Raw genomic sequence first — 20,985 nt, 5'->3', positions numbered from 1 at the left:
TATAAAGTTTAACAGATCAAAAGACATGATCCACTGAAAAGAAGTAGGAAAAAAAGGGTAATTTGGAGTCGGTGTCATTAGGAAGGGATGGCTGGTGCCCAGGCCCCTGGAGCAAGCTCGTACCTCCTGTCTCCTGAGCCTTAGGCCATCACAGTCCCCACAGAATCCCAGAAGGTAAAGGGAGGGTGAAAGGATGAGCCAGCCCTTGCTGTTTCTGGGATCAGAAATAAGGTACTCTGGGAAAAGAGAGTTTTCTAGACAGATGGACCAGAAATATCCATCCACCACCTCCCACAGACTCGGTTGGGCATTCCAGGAACCCAGGAACTCCTAAAACCCATGGAAGGAAGGAATTAGAAAAGGCCCAGTGTTGGAATGGAAAGGCTGTAGGTCAGAGACTGACAAACTGTGGCCTTTGGGCCAAGTCCTGCAAGTCTGCTTTTTATAGCCCTGAACTAAGAATGCTTTTTTACAGTTTTTAAAGAAGACAAGAATAAATAAGAACAGGAGGGGAAGGAAGATAAAGAAAAATAATACCAACCACCATCGCCACACCACCAACACCACAACCACCATCACAAGAACAGTAAGAACAAGAAAAAAGGAAAATATGCAACAGAGATTGTATGTGGCCTGCAAAGCCTAAAATACTTATTAATTGGCCCTTTAGAGAAAAAGTTTGCTGACCCCTGCTGCAGAGCACAGGGGCATCATAACATAGGCAGGTCACAGCCCCTGATGATTTCAGCATCTGGATCTGGTACATTCCCCAGAAGTCCAAGCAGAAGTAGATCCACCCTGGTGGATACCAGCACAGGGACCAGAGCAAACCAAACACATCACCACATGGACTGGGAGAGCAGGGAGGAGAGCTGTGCATAGAAGAACTCCCCTGGTAAATCCATGAGGAAAAACAGTTCAACATGAGGTCAAATACGGTCTCAGGAAGAAGAAGGAAAGTAAACCATATTTAGAGAAGACAAATGGCCATGACTGGGAGTTTTAGTCTTTTTTTTTTTTTTTTTTGTCTTTTTGCCTTTTTCTAGGGCCGCTTCCCACAGCGTATGGAGGTTCTCAGGCTAGGGGTTGAATCGGAGCTGTAGCCACCAGCCTATGCCACAGCCACAGCAATGAGGGATCCGAGCCGCATCTGCAACCTATACCACAGCTCACGGCAACACTGGATCCTTAACCCACTGAGCAAGGCCAGGGATTGAACCTGCAACCTCATGGTTCCTAGTCAGATTTGTTAACTGCTGCACCATGACGGAACTCCCCATTTTGTTTTTGTTTTTGTTTTTGTTTTTAGTCTTGAACTGAGTATCACATGAGGTTATTTTCAAGAAAAAGATGGACTAAGCTTAAGAACTTCTTATTTTAAGCAGTTTACTTTATTTTCTGGGATATTAAAATGGAGCTCTAAGATGAAATGAGAATAGCTGTTGAAAGAAAAGACTACTTTTTGGAGTTCCTTTTGTGGTACAGTGGGTTCATGATCCGTCTTGTCTCTGTGGAGGTACTGGTTCAATCCTGAGTGCAGTGGATTAAGGCTCCAGCATTGCTGCAGCTGTGGTGTAGATCATGCCTCTGGCTCATATTTGATCTCTGGCCCAGAGACTTTGCTATGTCATGGGTTTAGCCAAAAAAGAAGGAATAAAGAAAGATCACTTTTTGCTTGCCTGTGCTATTCATATTTTAACCCCCATTGCATTCACTTTATAAAATAATTCTTTGTCTTAGGGTAGGAAATGTTGTGCTGTGGTAACTAAATAATTTTGAAATGTTAGTGGCTTAACGCAAAGTTTATTTCTTGCTCGTGGTACTTGCCCCATATTAGTGGGCAGAGAATTCTGCTCCACACAGCCTCTCAGACCCAGGATGATGGAGGCTGTGATTTCTTGCAGCTGTACCAAGTGGACTATGTAGCCTTGGGGTCACTGCAGAGGGGAAAAAATGTATAAATGAAATGAGAATAGCTGTTGAAATGTAAATGTATAAATGTATAAATGTAAATGTAAATGTATAAATGTAAATGTATAAACATCTACTGTAGTTGCCTTATCCTTGAAGTAGACACTATTTCTGTTCATAGTCCATTGGCCAGAACAAGTCACATGATCCCAATCTAACAGCAAGGCTTGGAAAAGGAAAGGACTCTATTTACCCTTTTCAAAATTTACATTAGAATTTCAAAAGTGTTCATGGTTTAGAAAGCATGCTAAAGTATTTGTAGACAGATAAGGAGAGACTGAGAGTTATAAGACAAAACCAAAAGTTCTGGGGTCAAGGCAAAATAATAAACAGTAAAAAAAAGTATGACAAAATAATGAAAAACAACAAAAAAAACGTAAACCTATGGGAGAACAATTTGATTTCCCAAGAAGTACTTCAACCATTAATAAATAGTTTAGATAGTCTGCCTTTTTATTTTTCTTTCTTTTTTTTTTTCAATTTTGGCTGCCCCACGACATATGGAAGTTCTCAGGCCAGGTCAGATCCAGGCCGCAGTTGCAACCTAAGCTGCAGCTGCCACCTCACTGGATCCTTAACTTACTGTGCTGGCTAAGGATGGAACCCATGGCTCAGCTTTCCAAAGGTGCCAGTAATCCCCTTGCACCACAGTGGGAACTCATTTTTTGGATAGGTTTTTTTATTTTTTTCATATAAAGCTTCATTAGATATTTGTATATTTTGGAGATTAATCCCTTGTCAGTTGCTTCGTTTGCAAAGATTTTCTCCCATTATGTGGGCCGTCTTTTTTTTTTTTTTTATGATTTCCTTTGCTGTGCAAAGCCTTTAAGTTTAATTAGGTCCCATTGGTTTATTTGTGTTTTTATTGTCATTATTTTACCAGGTGAATCCAAAAATATTTTGTTGCAATTTATATCAGAGTGTTCTGCCTATGCTTTCCTCTGGGTAAGTCAGAGAAAGACGAATAACATATGCTATCACTTATATGTAGAATCTAATAAAAATGATACAAAAGAACTTATTTTAAAAACATAAACACTTTGGCGAGGGTCCTGATCATGAATGGATGTTGGACTTTGTCAAATGCTTTTTCTGTGTCTATTGAGATGATCATATGATTTTTGACTTTTCTTTTGTTAATGTGGTGTGTGATGCTGATTGATTTGCGTATGTTGAACCATCCTTGTGAACCTGGGATGAACCCAACCTGGTCATGGTGTATAATTTTTTTGATATGTTGTTGGATTTGGTTGGCTAAGATTTTGTTGAGAATTTTTGCATCTATATTCATCAATGATACTGGGCAATAGTTTTCTTTTTTGGTGGTATCTCTGTCTGGTTTTGGAATGAGGGTGATGGTGGCATCAAAGAATGTCTTTGGAAGTATTCCTTCTTCTTCAACCTTTTGAAAGAGTTTAAGGAGGATGGGCACCAATTCCTCTTTATATGTTTGATAAAATTTACCTGTGAAGCCATCTGGTCCTGGACTTTTATTTGTAGGGAGTGATTTTATGACCTCTTCAATTTCATTTCTAGTGATCAGTCTGTTCAGTTGGTCTGCTTCTACTTGATTCAGTTTTGGCAGTCTGTAAGATTCTAGAAAATTGTCCATTTCTTCCAGATTGTCATATAGTTGTTCATAGTATTCTCTTATGGTTTTTTGTATTTCTGCTGTATCCGTTGTGATTTCTCCTTTCTCATTTATAATTTTGGTTATTTGGGTTCTTTCTCTCCTCTTTTTAGTGAGTCTGGCCAGGGGTTTGTCAATTTTGTTTACCTTTTCAAAGAACCAGCTCTTGGTTTTATTAATTTTCTCTATACTCAAAGCCATTTATGATAAACCCACAGCAAATATAATACTCAATGGGGAAAAACTGAAAGCCTTCTCACTCAAATCTGGAACAAGACAGGGATGCCCACTCTCACCACTGCTCTTGAACATAGTTTTGAAAGTCCTAGCCACAGCAATTAGATAAACAAAAGAAATAAAAGGCATCCATATAGGAAGAGAAGAGATAAAACTGTCGCTGTATGCTGATGACATGATACTATACAAAGAAAACCCTAAGGACTCAACCCAAAAACTGCTTGAACTGATTAATAAATTCAGCAAAGTAGCAGGCTATAAGATTAACATTCAGAAGTCAGTTGCATTTCTGTATACCAGCAATGAAATATTAGAAAAGGAATACAAAAATACGATACCTTTTAAAATTGCACCTCACAAAATCAAATACCTCGGAATACACCTGACCAAGGAAGTAAAGGACTTATATGCCAAGAACTATAAAACTTTAGTCAAAGAAATCAAAGAAGATGTAAAGAAATGGAAAGATATTCCATGTTCATGGATTGGAAAAATCAATATTGTGAAAATGGCCATCCTACCCAAAGCAATCTACAGATTCAATGCAATCCCTATCAAATTACCCATGACACTTTTCATAGAAGTAGAACAAACAATCCAAACATTTATATGGAACCACAAAAGACCCAGAATCGCCAAAGCAATCCTGAGAAACAAAAACCAAGCAGGAGGCATCACTCTCCCAGACTTCAAGAAATACTACAAAGCCACAATCATCAAAACAGTGTGGTACTGGTATCAAAACAGACAGACAGACCAATGGAACAGAATAGAGAACCCAGAAATAAACCCTGACACCTATGGTCAATTAATCTTTGACAAGGGAGGTAAGAACATAAAATGGGAAAAAGAAAGTCTATTCAGCAAGCATTGCTGGGAAACCTGGACAGCTGCATGCAAAGCAATGAAACTAGAACACACCCTCACACCATGCACAAAAATAAACTCCAAATGGCTGAAAGACTTAAATATACGACAGGACACCATCAAACTCCTAGAAGAAAACATAGGCAAAACACTCTCTGACATCAACATCATGAATATTTTCTCAGGGCAGTCTCCCAAAGCAATAGAAATTAGAGCAAAAATAAACCTATGGACCTCATCAAACTGAAAAGCTTTTGCACAGCAAAGGAAACCCAAAAGAAAACAAAAAGACAACTTACAGAATGGGAGAAAACAGTTTCAAATGATGCAACTGACAAGGGCTTAATCTCTAGAATATATAAACAACTTACACAACCCAACAGCAAAAAAGCCAATCAATCAATGGAAAAATGGGCGAAAGACCTGAATAGACATTTCTCCAAAGAAGATATACAGATGGCCAACAAACACATAAAAAAATGCTCAACATCGCTGATTATAAGAGAAATGCAAATCAAAACTACCATGAGATATCACCTCACACCCAGTCAGAATGGCCATCATTAATAAATCCACAAATAACAAGTGCTGGAGGGGCTGTGGAGAAAAGGGAACCCTCCTGCACTGTTGGTGGGAATGTAAACTGCTACAGCCACTATGGAGAACAGTTTGGAGATACCTTAGAAATCTATACATAGAACTTCCATATGACCCCACAATCCCACTCTTGGGCATCTATCCGGACAAAACTCTACTTAAAAGAGACACGTGCACCCGCATGTTCATTGCAGCACTATTCACAATAGCCAGGACATGGAAACAACCCAAATGTCCATCAACAGATGATTGGATTCGGAAGAGGTGGTATATATACACAATGGAATACTACTCAGCCATAAAAAAGAATGACATAATGCCATTTGCAGCAACATGGATGGAGCTAGAGAATCTCATACTGAGTGAAATGAGCCAGAAAGACAAAGACAAATACCATATGATATCACTTATAACTGGAATCTAATATCCAGCACAAATGAACATCTCAGAAAAGAAAATCATGGACTTGGAGAAGAGACTTGTGGCTGCCTGATGGGAGGGGGAGGGAGTGGGAGGGATCGGGAGCTTGGGCTTATCAGACACAACTTAGAATAGATTTACAAGGAGATCCTGCTGAATAGCATTGAGAACTTTGTCTAGATACTCATGTTGCAGCAGAAGAAAGGGTGGGGGAAAAACTGTAATTGTAATGTATACATGTAAGGATAACCTGACCCCCTTGCTGTACAGTGGGAAAATAAAATATTTAAAAAAAAATCTGAAAAGACAGAGAAAAAAAAAACATAAACAAACTTGACAGATTTCAAAACCAATCTTAGGGTTACCATAGGTGAAACCACTGGGGGGAGGTAAGAATTGGGAGGGGGGAATAATACATAAACTCACTGTATAAAATAGATGATTAACAATAACCTACTGGAGTTCCCATCATGATGCAATGGAAATGAATCCGACTAGAAACCATGACGTTGTGGGTTCAATCCCTGGCCTTGCTCAGTGTAGGTGTGGTGTAGGTCGCAGATGCAGCTCATATCCTGCATTGCTGTGGCCATGGCATAGGCTGGCAGCTGTAGCTATGACTGGACCCCTAGCCTGGGAACCTCCATATGCCATGGGTGCAGCCTAAGAAGCAAAATAAATAAATAACAAGAACCTACTGTATATCACAGGAAAATATGCTCAATAGTTTGTAATAACCTATATGGGAAAAAAGAATGGATATATTTATATGTATGACTTTGATGTAGATGTTACAATATAATATTGTAAATGAACTATATGCCAATAAAATTAAATTTAAAAAAAGAAATAGTTGCTAAAACTGTTCTGAGTTTGAGATCTAAAGCGTCTATATTAGGAACATGACATTTACCTCTGTGATATTCATGAAAAATTGGTTTACTCAAAAACACCTCAGAGGTTTAAGAAGTCACCTGAATTGTGCTATCATGCATTAATTACTAGAGTAATCCAGGAGGAACCTAATGGATGTTTGTTTTTTATAAGCATGTTCTAGATGTTCAGAATTAACATCACTATGATTGAAATATACATTATGGATCTTGCATATTTTTAATATTAATCCTCTTGCAGCACCTGGCTTTCCTGTGGTTTCATCCACTTTGCTTTCTAACCTAGTTTCCCACAGCTAAGTCCATCTTGTGAAAAGAGCAGTATGACTTCATGCCCTAAGGATTGTATATCCCAAAACATACTGGGCCACTTGTTCAGTCTAATGCATGCTCTTGCCTGAAGCCGTCTGTAACGTTTTTCTAGAATCCACAAAGTGAGTATCTTTGTGGTGAATGAAAGGACCAGCTCTTAGCCAATGAGGCTTGAAACTCTAATACTTAGAAACCTGAACACAGGAAGGAATAACCTGGCATTGACCTGCGTCTACATGTATGCATTTAAAAAAAATAATAGGTGTTATTTTTTAGAAAAGTTAAGATTTACATAAAAATTTAGTATATAATTCAGAGTTCCCATATACTTCCCTAGAGTTTCCAATATCTACGTTTCACATTATTATTGTATATTTGTTATAAGTAATGAACCAACACTGATATGTAATTTCAGTGAAAGTCTACAGTTTACTTCTATTTCCTTAGTTTTTCCCAAATGTCATTTTTCTGTCCCAGGATCCCATCAAGGAGACTACATTAAGTTTCATCTTCATGTCTCCTTAGGCACCTCTTGGTGATGAAAGTTTCTCAGATTTTTGTTTTTTGATGACTTTACCAGTTTTTAGGAGTCTCGTCAGGTATATTGTAGTATAATCCTCTATTTGAATTTTGAAAATCTGATGTTTTTCTTATGATTAGATCGATGTAATGGGTTTGGGGGAGAAAGATTACAAAGATAAAATGATATTTTCATCACATTAGACATAGTCTTTGTCAGGTTTCTCCACTATAGAATAACTCTCTATTCCCCACTTTCATGCTGTGCTCTTTGGAAGGAAGTCATTATGTGCAGCCCACACTTTCGGAGAAGGCAATTATTCTTCTCCTCTGAAGTGTGGTGTATCTACATAATTTATTTCTAATTCTTCAGTATAGGAGAATTGTCTCTTCTTTCCCACTGATTAATTTATCATGTATTTATATCAGAATTGGCTCATAAATAGCTATTTTATACTTTGGGTCCAGTACTGCTTTGTTTTATTCCTCAAATTGTCCATCTTTCATCATTGGGAGTCCATTCATCTGGCTCCTGTGCTCCTTTGACATATTTCCATCAGTGGTGTGGGGTCATTTTTCCTGTTCTTTTTTTGTTGTTGTTGTTATTATTTTAATTTTTTTAACAAGCTATTCCTTACTTTCTGGAATGATAAGATGCTTATCATATATATTTCCTTCTCTAGCCCTAAAATCAGCAACTTCTCCAAGGTTCCTTGGGTCCTTTTATTGGAGAAAGGGTATTGAGAACAAAGATCTGGGTGTTGTGACTGTGGTGGTATTTCCTTTAGAGCCTCTCAGCAGATAGAACAAAGAAAAAAAAAATATATGAAACACATGTGTATATATATGTCTATAAATATTTCTTTATGTAACCATATCTATATTAAACTTAAAATGAGTTCTTAGTGACGTCTCTAATTCTAATCCATCACCACATGGATCATTAGTTTTGGACTTTTGCTTCTCTGTACCCTCCCACTCCAACAGTGAGAAACTTGAGTGTCACCATCCGCCATCAGTTTACTTATTTGTTCACTTCCCATGTATGGGTATGGCAGTATCAGAATTCTTCATTTGTAATCTCATGGGAAATAATTTTATCTACGAGAGTACAGAGCATCCATTTCATTTCCGAAGTTACTTAAATCAGCACCTTTTCCCCCTACCCTCTTCACTGAGGCTGTTTCACACATTTATAATACAATTACATTCTCTTGTTACAGTCTGTGTTCCTTCAGGGATCCTCCAACCTTCTAACTGATTAGCAGAATTTTTAAAAATTGCATATAAAAGTTTGTTCTTGGGTTTTGGCAAATGCATAAGGTCATGTACACACCTACCATTGCAGTATCATACAGAATAGTTCCACCACCAATAAAAATCCCCTAATGCCTTTTTATTCCTCCCTTCCCCCAGAATCCCTGGAAACCACTGATCTTTTTAATTGTCTTATAGTTTTATTTTCCTGAATGTCATATATTGGAATCACACAGTATATACCTTATTAGGTTGGCTTCTTTCACTTAGAAGTATGCATTTAAGATTCCTCCATGTCTCTTTATGGGTTGATAGGTCATTTCTTTTTATCACTGAATAATATTCCCTATTGTGGATGAACTATAATTGGTTTATCCTTTCTCATGTGGAGACATGTTGGTGGCATTTGGTGATTATGAATAAAGTCACAAGAAATATTCATGTGCTAGCTTTTGTATGGTTGTTACTAAATCTGCATAAACCCCTAGGAGGACAATTGCTGGACTGTATGATAAAACTATGCTTAGCTTTGTGACAATATGTCAAATTGTTGTCCAAAGTTGCTGTATTATTTTGCATTCTCACTAGCATGACAGTTCTTGGTGCTCTACATCCTTGCCAGGAATTGATGTCATCTCCCTCCCAAATTTTTAGTCATTTAATAGGCTTGTATTAGTATCTTATTTTTGCTTTACTTTGCAATTCCCTAATACTAAATATTGAACATCTTTTCATATACTCATTTGCCATCTGTATATCTTCTTTGGTGAGGTGTTTATTTAGATATTTTGTCCATCTTTCATTTGAGTGTGTTCTTATTGTTGAGTTTTAAGAATTCTCTGTATATTTTGGACACATGATCATTATCAGATATGTATTTTGCCTATATTTTCTCACAGTATTTTTTAATAAAGTCTAATTTATCTATTTTTTTCTTATATGGATCCAGCTTTTGGTGTTGTACCTAAAAATTCATCGCTAAAGTCAAGGTCACCTAGATTTTCTCATTTATTACCTTCTAGAAGTTTGGGCATCCTGAATAGTAGTCTATTTTTATTACATTAGTAGTCTACCATATTGCAAAAATGACCAAAATTAAAAATATTGGCATAGCAAATGTTGGCGATGATGTGGAGCAACTAAAACTCTTTAAAAATGCTTGTAGGAGTATAAATTGGTTCAACTATTTTGGAAAACTTTGGAGGTATCACTAAAGCTAAATTCACATTTACCCTATGACCTAGAAATTCTACCTTCAGGAGAATGGAGTAATTTTATCTACAAAAAGACTCATATGAGGATGTTCTTAGCTTTATTTACAAAGGCAAAAGAACTAGAAGCAACACAAATGTGCAACTTAAATGATAATGTATACATAAATTATGAAATCGTCATACCATGGGATAATATCCAACAGTTAAAAAAAAAATCTTGCTACACTCAACAGCCTGGATGAACCTCACAGATGTTCTGCTGTGCAAAAGAAACTAGACGCAAGAATCTATTGCATGATTCTATTTATAGGATGAACAGCTGCCTGATTTTAGCATTGAAAAGTCCACATCTGGGAATCCCCTCAGTATCAGCAAACTAGACTGACCAGTCATGCTACCTTCATGTGATGTTCAAGAATAAGTGTAATTAATCTATGATTACAGATGTTAGAATAGATATTACCTCTGAAGAGCACATCAAATAGAAAAAGGCAATAAGGAACTTTCTGCCCTGGGGAAACTCTATCTTGAGCTAGGTGTTAACTCTAGGCTATATACACATCTACCAATTCATGGGCTGTATACATAATTGGAGTGCAGTTTATGTATATAACTGTACTTCAATAAAACATTTAAACAGGAGTTCCTGTTGTGGCTCAGTGGTTAACGAATTCGACTAGGAACCATGAGGTTGCAGGTTCCATCCTTGGCCTTGCTCAGTGGGTTAAGGATCCGGTGTTGCTCTGAATTGTGGTGGAGGTTGCAAATGTGGCTCGGATCCCACGTTGCTGTGGCTGTGATGTAGGGCAGCAGCTATGGCTCCCATTCAACTCTTAGCCTGGGAACCTCCATATGCTGGAGGAGCAGCCCAAAAAATGGCAAAAAGACAAAAAAAAATTTAAATAGACATTTCTGGCAGAGTTCCGGAAACAAATCCGACTAGGAACTGTGAGGTTGCGGGTTCAATCCCTGGCCTTGCTCAGTGGGTTAAGGATCCCGTGGTGCTGTGGCTGTGGTTTAGGTCAGCAGCTACAGCTCTAATTAGGCCCCTAGACTGGGAACCTCCATATGCTTCAGGTGCAGCCCTAAAAAGACCAAAAAAAAAAAAAAAAAAAAAAAGACATTTCTGTACTCCTTGGCTAGGGATCTTAGCAATGTCTTTAAAACACTCCTAGTTTAGCTTTCTCACATGTAAAGTGAAGATAACAGTAATTATCTCTATGGCTGCTGTGAGTTAAATAATATTTATAAAATGTCTATTATATATTAGGCATTCAGCTAATACTGGGTCACATCTTTGTGAATCTGCAGGTAAATGCCTTTCCCAAGTGAAGATTTTTCTGTTTCCAGAACTTCACTTCAGAGAGCTTTCCATGCTTGAGTCATGCATTAGCTTGTGACAAGTTATTTTTTAACAACTTTTCTTCCCGGCAGTCACCACCTGTGATGAAAACACAGAGGAGGAAGTTACATCCCAGCGGCTAAGAATAATAGCAAGCAGTCTTTTGAACTATTTAGCTGGAGGAAATGATGAAAAGTTATTGAGTCATCAGATGTATTTCCCTCTGTTTTCTCAGGAGATGTTTTCTACTTCCTGTGAGACAGACCCAGGAAAATTTGCTGAAGAGCAGGCAATTGGTGTGAGATCTTCTGCAAACATTCTTTCACTGAAGGTAACTTAGAGGTCCCACTTTGGCCTAAGAAACACGCGGAATGTCTAGTTACTTTCTCTTGGATCACTTATGGCTTAGGTCACATTGCCACTCTCAGAAGGGATGCTTGTAAGACACCCTCTTGCAACACTTAGAGTAGAGTCTATAGATTCTAAGTGCTGAGCAGTGTATCTTGATGTTTCCAGATCCTGAACTCTGCAATTGCCACTTCATGCATTTGCTTTTACATCCTTATGAGTGAAATATTTGGGTTTCTATTCAGTTGATTTCTGCATATCTGGAAAGTCTATCAACCTGGCTAAGAAATCTTGTGATTTTTGGAGACAGCTTGGCAGGTGTCCAGGAATACTGAATGTTCCTGCCATCTAGTACAGTGTACTATTCTATTTGGTTCTCCATTTTTCTCTCTTTACATAAATTTCTGGGAAATTTTCACATTATATGCAAATATATAAAAGCATATGCTTTATTTTTCATTTTTCATTTTATTAGAGTATAGCTGATGTACAATGTTGTGTTTGTTTCAGGTGTATAACAAAGCGAATCAGATATATACATGTCTGTTCTTTTTCAGATTCTTTTCCCATGGAGGTTATTACAGAGTAATGAATAGATTTCGCTGTGCTATGCAGCAGGTCCTTTTTACTTATCTAATGTATAATAGGATGTATATGTCAATCCCAACCTCCTGATTTTTCCCTCCCCCCCCGTGTTTCCCCTTTGGTAACCATAAGAAATATTTGAGCCTGTTTTATGAATAAATTCTTTTGTGTAATTTTTATTAGGTTCCACATATTAGTGATCTCATATGATGTGTGTCTTCCTCTGTTGGACTTAACTTCACATAGTGTGATTATCTCTTGGTCCATTCATGTTCCTGCAAGTGGCATTATTTTGTTCTATTTTATGGCTGAGTAATATTCCATTATATATATACACTATATCTTCTTTATCCATTCCTTTGTTGATGGACATTTAGTTTGTTTCCATGTCTTGGCTGTTGTAAATAGTGCTGAAGTGGACATTGCAGTGCATGTATCTTTTTGAATTATGGTTTTCTCTGGATAGATGCCTAAGAGTGGGATTGCTGGATCATATGGTAGTTCTATATTTAGTTTTTTTGTTCTCCATAGTGGTTGTGCCAATTCGCATTCCCACTAACAGTGTAGGAGGGTCCCCTTTTCTCCATACCCTCTCCAGCATTTATTGTTTGTAGGCTTTTTGATAATGGCTATTCTGATGGTGCAAGGTGATACCTCATTGTAGTTTTGATTTGCCCTTCTCTAATAATCAGTGATTTTCAGCATCTTTTCATGTTTGTTTTTTGTTTTTGTTTTTGTTTTTTTTTGGCCATCTGTCTTCTTTGGGAAAATGTCTATTTAGATCTCCTGACCATTTTTTGAGTGGGTTTTTTTTTCTTTTTTAATATAAAGCTGCATGAGATAGTTGTATGTTTTGGAGATCAATCCTTTGTTGTTGCTTCATTTGTAAACATTTTCTCCCATTTGGTGGATTGTCTTTTCATTTTTTGAATGGTTTCCTTTGATGTGCAAAGGCTTTTAAGTCTAATTCAGTACAATTTGTTTATTTTTGTTTTTATTTTCATTAGGAGGTGGATCCAAAAAGAAATTGCTGTGATTTATATCAGAGTGTTCCACCTATGCTTTCCTCTAAGAGTTCTGTAGCATCCAGGGTTATATTTAAGTCTTTAGTTCATTTTGAGTTTATGCTTGTGTATGGTGTAAGAGAATGCTCTAATTTCATTCTCTTACATGTATATGTCCAGTTTTCCCAGCACCACTTATTGAAGAGACTGTCTTTTCTCCATTATATATTCTTGCCTCCTTGTCATAGATCAGTTGACCATAAGTACATGTGTTTATTTCAGGGCTTTATATCCTGTTCCATTGATCTATATTTCTGTTTTTGTGCCAGTACCACACTGTTTTGATGACTGTAGCTTTGTGGTATAGTCTGAGGTCAGGGAGACTGATTTCCTCCAGCTCCATTTTTCTTTCTCAAGATTGCTTTGGATATTTGCAGTCTTTTATGTTTTCACACAAATTTAATTTATTTTCTTCTAGATCTGTGAAAGGGAAAAAAAAGCCGTTGGTAATTTGATAGGGATTGTACTTTATCTGTAGACTGCCTTGGGTAGTATAGTCATTTTCACTATGTTGATTCTTTCAAAAAAAGAGCATGGTTAAAAGTATGTACTTTAGAGAGCTCTTCTGGGTGGGATTTGGTAGAAATTAAAATTATTCAGAAGAGATGGTTAATGTGTATGTTGTTTACAATTAGGACAATTCTAGTTCCCATGAAATAACACTGACTTCAAATTAAAAACCTGGGTTTGAATCTAGGTCTACTCTATAAAGCTGTGCAAACTTGGACATTTAACCTCAGTTTTCTGCATCTGAAAATTTGGAATAAAAAGTAATACTTGCCCCTCAGGATTATTGAAAACCATTTATAAAATCACGCATGTGAAAAAGCTAGCGCACTGTTTTCTTAGTAGATGCTTCGTGTATGGCAGATTTATGCTATTCATTGCCACTCAAATGGTTCCTCAAAGTTTAGGAAGTCCACCCTGAGAGCAGATAGTGAGGACAGGGGTGAGCATAATAATACTCCTACCTCATCCACACAAACCAGCCCAGACACATACCCAGGTCTTTGGCCCAACTAATGTTTCCACCTCTCTTCTGTCTCCTCTGTGTTTTGTCCTTTATCCAGTGCTCAACTACTGGAAAGGGGTCTGTAGAACAAATGCATGATCAGTCCTTGAGAAATTTTAAATAACAAGCCATTAATTGCCTGAAGGAATTAGCTGACCCTTGCTTGTTTCTGGGAAAATCAATAGTTTCTTGCCAGGTTTCCAAAGTAAAAGAACTGAGTCTTATGGAACATTGAAGACGTTAAGATGTTAAGGCCTAAGATTTTTTCCCCTTCTTCTTTCTTTTGCCTTTGTATCCCCATGTCTCAAGAATAAATTTTGCAGATTAGAGATATTGGCCCAGAGCAAGAACAGCTTGTCCACCATGTTGAAATGAATTTCTAACTTATTTCATGTAAAGACCTAGCCACATTTCTTATAGATTTTTTAATAGTTCAAATTCTACTTGTAGCATTTAATCTACTGATTTGACGCTGGAGATGATATAAAAATTCAACTTTATTGAAACCTTGTTGCTTGAATTGGAAGCCAACAGGACCATTTAATGGCCTCTGATGACTTGCTTTTTTAGAATATCCACTAGGAGAGTGATTTCAGGGGCCAGCAAAATTGTTGATCTCCCCTCTCTCTCTCTCTCTCTCTGGGAGTTGGGAGAGGAGTATAGTCTACCAATTAGGAGTAGATTTTATGAAATGATTTCAGGAAGTCAGAATCACCAAGGCCCACCCTCCATATCCTCCATGATGAGTCAGAGTCTATAATTAAAATCCAAGTCCACCACTTAAGACCTTGTTTCTTGGAAAATAATCAAATCTCTCCATTTGCACCTCTGTTCTGTTCCAGGGTCCTTCAAACCCTGCCCTCTCAGGGGATGTTATGTGTCACGGAGAACAATATAAGGTGAAGCCACCTCACTCTGAAACCCATGTTGGTGCTCCTCCAGAGAGGGAACACTCCATCTTCTCCCAGCCTGGATCTCAAGCATCTTAGTTTTCTTTCTAAGCAGGAATTCTAAGCACTACCCAGGAGTTCTCTCTCTAGACCAGGAAGGAGTTCTTCTTGTTATATATTAATCATCATCTTCCCTTTTGTGACTTGGTTAGGTGCATGAACCTAGTCAAAACTACTACCCAGACCTTTGCCCAGGGAGTACCCATGCCTTTAGTTACCCCTGCCCACAACAATACTGCTTCCATAAAGTAGGGATCTTACTGCCATAGCACAGTCAGCAGGCTCTGCACCATCCAGATGTAAATAAAACTGATTCTACCAAGCCGGATTCCCAATTCCCTTGTGTGATGACAAAGATGCAAAATGTCCTGTGGTCCTGCCTGTTTTCTTCCCTTGATTGGTCTCTTTCCTTCCAAAGTTTTTATTACCTGCATAGTTTCACCAGCACTTACTCTTATTTTAGGGCCACACCTGTGGCATATGGTGGTTCCCAGGTGAGGGATCAAATTGGAGCTGTAGCCACTGGCCTACACCACAACCACAACAATGCCAGATCCGAGCCACATCTGCCACCTACACCACAGCCGTGCTGGATCCTTAACCCACTGAGTGAGATCAGGGATCAAACCCGTATCTTCACGGATGCTAGTCGGGTTCATTACTGCTGAGCCACAATAGGAACTCCTCACTAGTACTTACTACTTTCTAACCTTGGTGCTTTTTATCCTTTCAAGTTTACTTACAATCATCCTTTCTCACTTTTGTCCAGCAACCTATGCCTTTAACATCATCACCAGTCTTCATGCAAATACAGATCTGAGAGCAGATTTGGGATGATTTAATTGCTACCATGTGGTGACCAGGAGTTGATCCAGTATTAGGTTCCAGGATCTGGGGCTGCAATGGGAATTATAATCTGAGGCAAAGGCTGAAGAGTAGGCATATTAAAATATCAGGATTCTAGGAGTGGGGTCCTGTGCAATAGAATTTTCTGCAATGATGGAAATGTTTATACCACCCTGTATTGTCCAATAATTAATAACTAGCCACTTGAAATGTGACTGGTGCTGCTGAAGAACTGAAATTTTAATTGTACTGGCTTTTAATTAATTTTAATTTAAATAACCACCTGGGGTTAGTGGCTACTTGATTGAACAGCTCATGTCTAGAGGGAAGTATACTAATTCCAAGGGGGCTAGAGGGAGCACTAAAGACCACGGATCCAGCACGGAGTGGGGAGCTAAGAAGAAGAGATTACAGTCAAAGGCAAGTTAGGCAGGAGTGAAAGAGAAACAAGGAAGTAGGGAGGAGGGATTACAAGCACTTTTCTAGAAAAATTGTTTTTACTACATTTTATGGATAAGTTGAGTTGTTCTCAGAACTTTAGAGAGAAGCACTGGACCAAAGATATCTAGATGATTCTTTTTTGCCTCAGCCTTTCATCCTTACACATCAGTCAGTTTTCTCTGCAAGATGGTCTGAAGCCCAAACACCATGAAGATCAGCAGTACAGCCTTCACTTTGCAAATCAGTACAAAGAGAACAGAAGGTGAGGACCCAGTTAGAGGTGCAGGTGGGTGGGCACATGTTAGGCTAGTCATGTGTGGAAGCCCCCCCCCTTTTTTTTTGGTCTTTTTGCTATTTCTTTGGGCCACTCCTGCGGCATATGGAGGTTCCCAGGCTAGGGGTCGAATCGGAGCTGTAGCCCCTGGCCTGCACAAGAGCCACAGCAACGCGGGATCCAAGCCGTGTCTGCAACCTACACCACAGCTCATGGCAACACCGGGTCCCCAACCCACTGAGCAAGGGCAGGGATCGAACCCGCAACCTCATGGTTCCTAGTCGGATTCGTTAACCACTGCGCCACAACGGGAACTCCAAGAAGCCCCTTTTAATAATTACATCTTACCAGTGACATAGAAGTGTCGTTATCAACTGAGTGATGGTAAGGAGGAGATACTGGACATCTATTGAGAGGAAGTGTGTGAACTAGATGCCTGGAGAGTAGGTGAATGAAAGAACTCAGGAAAAATAGGAGGATATCTGGGAATCCCCTAAGGCCCACTTAAAGTGAGTGGCCATGGATTTAAAGGAAGTTGGCATGACCCTATGTCCTTCTCCAGCCATGCCCACCTGCCCAAGCTAATTTTCTGATTTAACTGGATGGTGCAAGGAGAATACAATGGAGATAGAAAGAGAAAGGCATTGAGGGTGTGTGCTGGGGGTGACTACAATGATAGACTATAGACTCAAAACAGGGAAAATGGAGAAATGAAGACATTTTGGATTGTGGAACAGTGAAATGCAGTAAGATCAATGGGTTAAGGGCTTGGGTAGGTTAAAAAAATGGGGATCTTAGGACAAGCCAGAAAGATAGAATGTGGTGGTTGAAGAGCAAGATGCTTAAAATAAAGTAATGGAGAATATGCTATTGTTGATTTAAAAATATGTATATATCTATGGTGTAATAATGGGAGTGGGTGGCTAAGCCTGGATGGAAGATGGGATTACTGGAAGAGGTTAAGAAATTCAGGGAGTTCCCATTCCAGCTCAGCAGTTAATGAACCCAACTAGTATCCATGAGGACGCAGGTTTGATCCCTGGCCTTGCTCCGTGTGTTAAGCGCCCGACATTGCCAGGAGCTATGGTATAGGTTGCACACAAATGAGGCTTGGATCTGGCATTGCTGTGGCTGTGGTGTAAGCCAACATCTTCATCTCTGATTAGACCCCCAGTCTGCAAACTGCCATATGCCGAGGGTGTGGCCCTAAAAAGACAAAAAAAAAAAAAAAAAGAAAGAAAGAAAGAAAAAAAAGAAAATAAATTCTGAGGTCATGGGAATGGGAGAATGGTACATGTGTGTGTTAAAACCACCTGAAATTATGACAAGAGAAAGTGATGGGTGAGCTAGGTTTGAAATCTTCAGTATACGAGAGGAATGACCTGATGATGTGTTAATGACTGTGGCAGTAGGTGTTATAATCTAATGGCATGAGTTGCCAGGCTGGGATGGTCTAGGAATAAGGAGAGACGGTGGTCAGGAACACGTGAGGAACAAGGAAGACATCAGTACTACTTCTAGGCCCTAAGGTAGCAGGAGTATGGGAGAGAGCGGAAGAGGAAGCACTGCCTCAGGGAAAATCCAGCCTTTTACAAGACCGGAATGGAGAATATATAGACAACCATAGAGAAGATGGGGACGATTTTGCTGACCCTGGACCATGAATTCCCAAAACCTCCATGGAAAGACTTTAGAAATTAGGAAGAGGGATATGGGACCAGAAAAGAGGATGAAGAATTCTGAGAGACATTGCAGTGGGGGACGAGGAAGGACCTTTTGGAACTAGATTTTGTTGTTGATGAATTTTATGTGATATGCAGGACATGGTATGGTTATGAAGAATATTAAACACCTATGGGTGCAACATGAGGGAACATCTCTTATTATTTTTGCTCCAGTACCTTCCCATGATGCTGGAGAAGATATGAGCAGCCCCACTACTTCTATTCTTAAGATAGGTACCTCAGCCACCCTCTCACCCATGATGAAACCATGTTTTCTAACATTTATTTCTTCTGACTCAATTTCATGAAGGGTCATATGCTGGGTAGATTCAGGATGTCATGCCCATATCTTAACTGAAAGAGAGGCAAGGAAAGCCAATTTCTGGCTTTCTTTGTGAAAAGAAACTCCAAACACAAAAGGGAATTCAGAAGCTTAGAGATCTTGACCATGGCAAATGGACAAATGCCCACTAGAGACTCCAAAAAGCAACTAATGTTTTCTGGGGCTCTGCTTAAGGATGGGGTGTTTTCCCATCAATGATTTAATTCAGTCACATTATAAATATTGGTTGAGTACTTGCTCTGTATCAGACACTGTTCAGGGCACCAAGAATATAAGGATAAGAAAGACACAGCCTGACCTTTAAGAAACTCCCCACTACTGGGGAAGACAGACATAGCAAATAAACAAATAATAATGCAGAATAAAGGGTGCTATTTAAAAGGATTTTACAAGAATCAAAGAGAGGACAGCTAAGTGCTTGGGCTGGTTGTGATGGAAATGGGAAATTAGAGATGGCTTTGTTTAATGTTGGGTCAAAGTTCAGGACAGAATTTGTTTTGGGAGAATTGAAGAAAAGGCGAGAATACCTCTGGCCAAGAGAACTGCATTGCATATTTCAGTGTGGCTGGTGTCCTGGTGGGGAGAGTGTAAACAGGGTAGAATTTGGGAAAAACAAATGGCAGAAGGTGTAGTTAGAAAAGGAGGCTGAAGCCCAACTATAAAGTAGACGTCTTTAAGAAATTTGCTTATAACCTACAGGTGAGGGGTTGTCAATGTACTTGTGCTTATCTGTTGGTTTGCCATTATGGGAATCCTTCTTTCAAATAGTACAGGATGCCTACCCAAAAAATACAGCTTCTGTGGTTAAATTAAGAAGAGGGAGGGGAAAAAAAGAGGAGGGAAGGAACAAATTCCTACTCTTTTCCCCTGTTAGTTCATAAGGTGCCTTCGTGGGCTCCTGTGGTTCCAACAGGGTCTGATGGAAGGCTGATGGAAAAGGCATCACCTGGAAAAGATCATGCATATTTCATGTTTTAGGAAGATGACTTCAAAAGATCTGAGGAAGGAAATGGATCTCCAGGAAGCAGAACTGAAATTGGGAGGCTGGGGACGGGGAGGCCAGTTGGAAGCCTATTACAGGGGTTCACTGCTGATAGGATAATGAGAACATGGACCAGGATGTCAGGATGAGGAACCATTGTGATGCTTGAATTTATGGAGGAGGCTGTTGTGTTGCTTGAATTTATGGAGAAGAAGAGAAAGAAGAGTCAAGAATTTGTAAAGATTAGCATATAGTAGAACTAGTAGTTGTAGCAGGTAACGTGGAGCATAGAGGGTCACAAATTTAGAGACTATCAGAATAGGTCCTTAAACAGTATTGGCATCACTTGAGTTTGTGGTCCTGGAGGGATCATTAGGTAGAGGTATTCAACATATAGGGAAAATATGTGCCTGAAATGAAGGAGAGAAATGGTGCTAAATCTATAGAAGTGAGGGTATTGGTAGCTGGTACCATGGATGTGGACAGGCTGGCTCAAGGAAAACACGGAGGGAAAGGAAAGAGCAGCAGGACAGAAGTCTAGAGCACATAGCATTTTGAGAGGGTGAGGCAGAGAAGAACCATGACCTGTGTGTAGACATGGTGATGGAAATCAGAGGAGACCCTGTTAGTGTAGGTCTTATTATTTGTTCAAAATGTCTCATTCTGCCCCCACCTTTACCACGCCCAACCACCACTCCTGCTGCCATGCTCTAGCTCCATGTGGCGTTGGCCCTGGCTTCAGCTCATGGATTATTAGCAGGCATAACAAAGACCATATTGAACCAAAGCTTTAATGATGCCTGAAATGGCTCTGTTTCTTTTGTTTCTGTCCTTCACCGTGAGAACAGCAGGGGCCAGATGGCAGCTAATCATCATGGATCCCAAAATGAGAAGATGCATGGAGCCCAGCCAATCCATAACCAACATGTAACCCTCATGGATTGTGAATGAGAAATAAACATTTGTTGCATAAGCCATTGATTTTGAGGGCTGTTTATTGCTATAGCAAAAACTGACTAATACTGTCACATTCCAGGAAGAAGAGAGCAAACAGCATGAAGGAAGAGGGACCAAACAGCAGAGATGGCACATAGCTTGGGAGTTAGAAGAGGCTGCTGGATAGGGTAAGCTCCACATAGGTGAGAACTATGAGATGT

The 20,985-nt window shown here is 39.2% G+C and overlaps 1 long non-coding RNA gene across 1 annotated transcript in view; it reads left to right on the top strand.

Annotated features, from left to right (window-relative positions):
- Nucleotides 1-20,985, top strand: part of LOC106505291 (uncharacterized) — a 400,457-nt gene that overhangs the window by 311,257 nt on the left and 68,215 nt on the right. The window contains exons 3-4 of the long non-coding RNA XR_014819487.1: nucleotides 11,495-11,590; nucleotides 20,865-20,952. This is a non-coding gene — a long non-coding RNA (uncharacterized LOC106505291). The remainder of the gene's footprint in view (nucleotides 1-11,494; nucleotides 11,591-20,864; nucleotides 20,953-20,985) is intronic.

The sequence above is a fragment of the Sus scrofa genome, chromosome 11 (assembly GCF_054392235.1).
Source record: "Sus scrofa isolate SSC_HxYL_T2T_F1_AM1 chromosome 11, Sscrofa_HxYL_maternal_Yorkshire_Landrace_v2.0, whole genome shotgun sequence".
Classification (NCBI taxonomy): Eukaryota; Metazoa; Chordata; class Mammalia; order Artiodactyla; family Suidae; genus Sus; species Sus scrofa.
The sequence above is the reverse complement of the archived record's forward strand: the minus strand, read 5'-3'. Positions and strand labels throughout refer to the sequence as shown.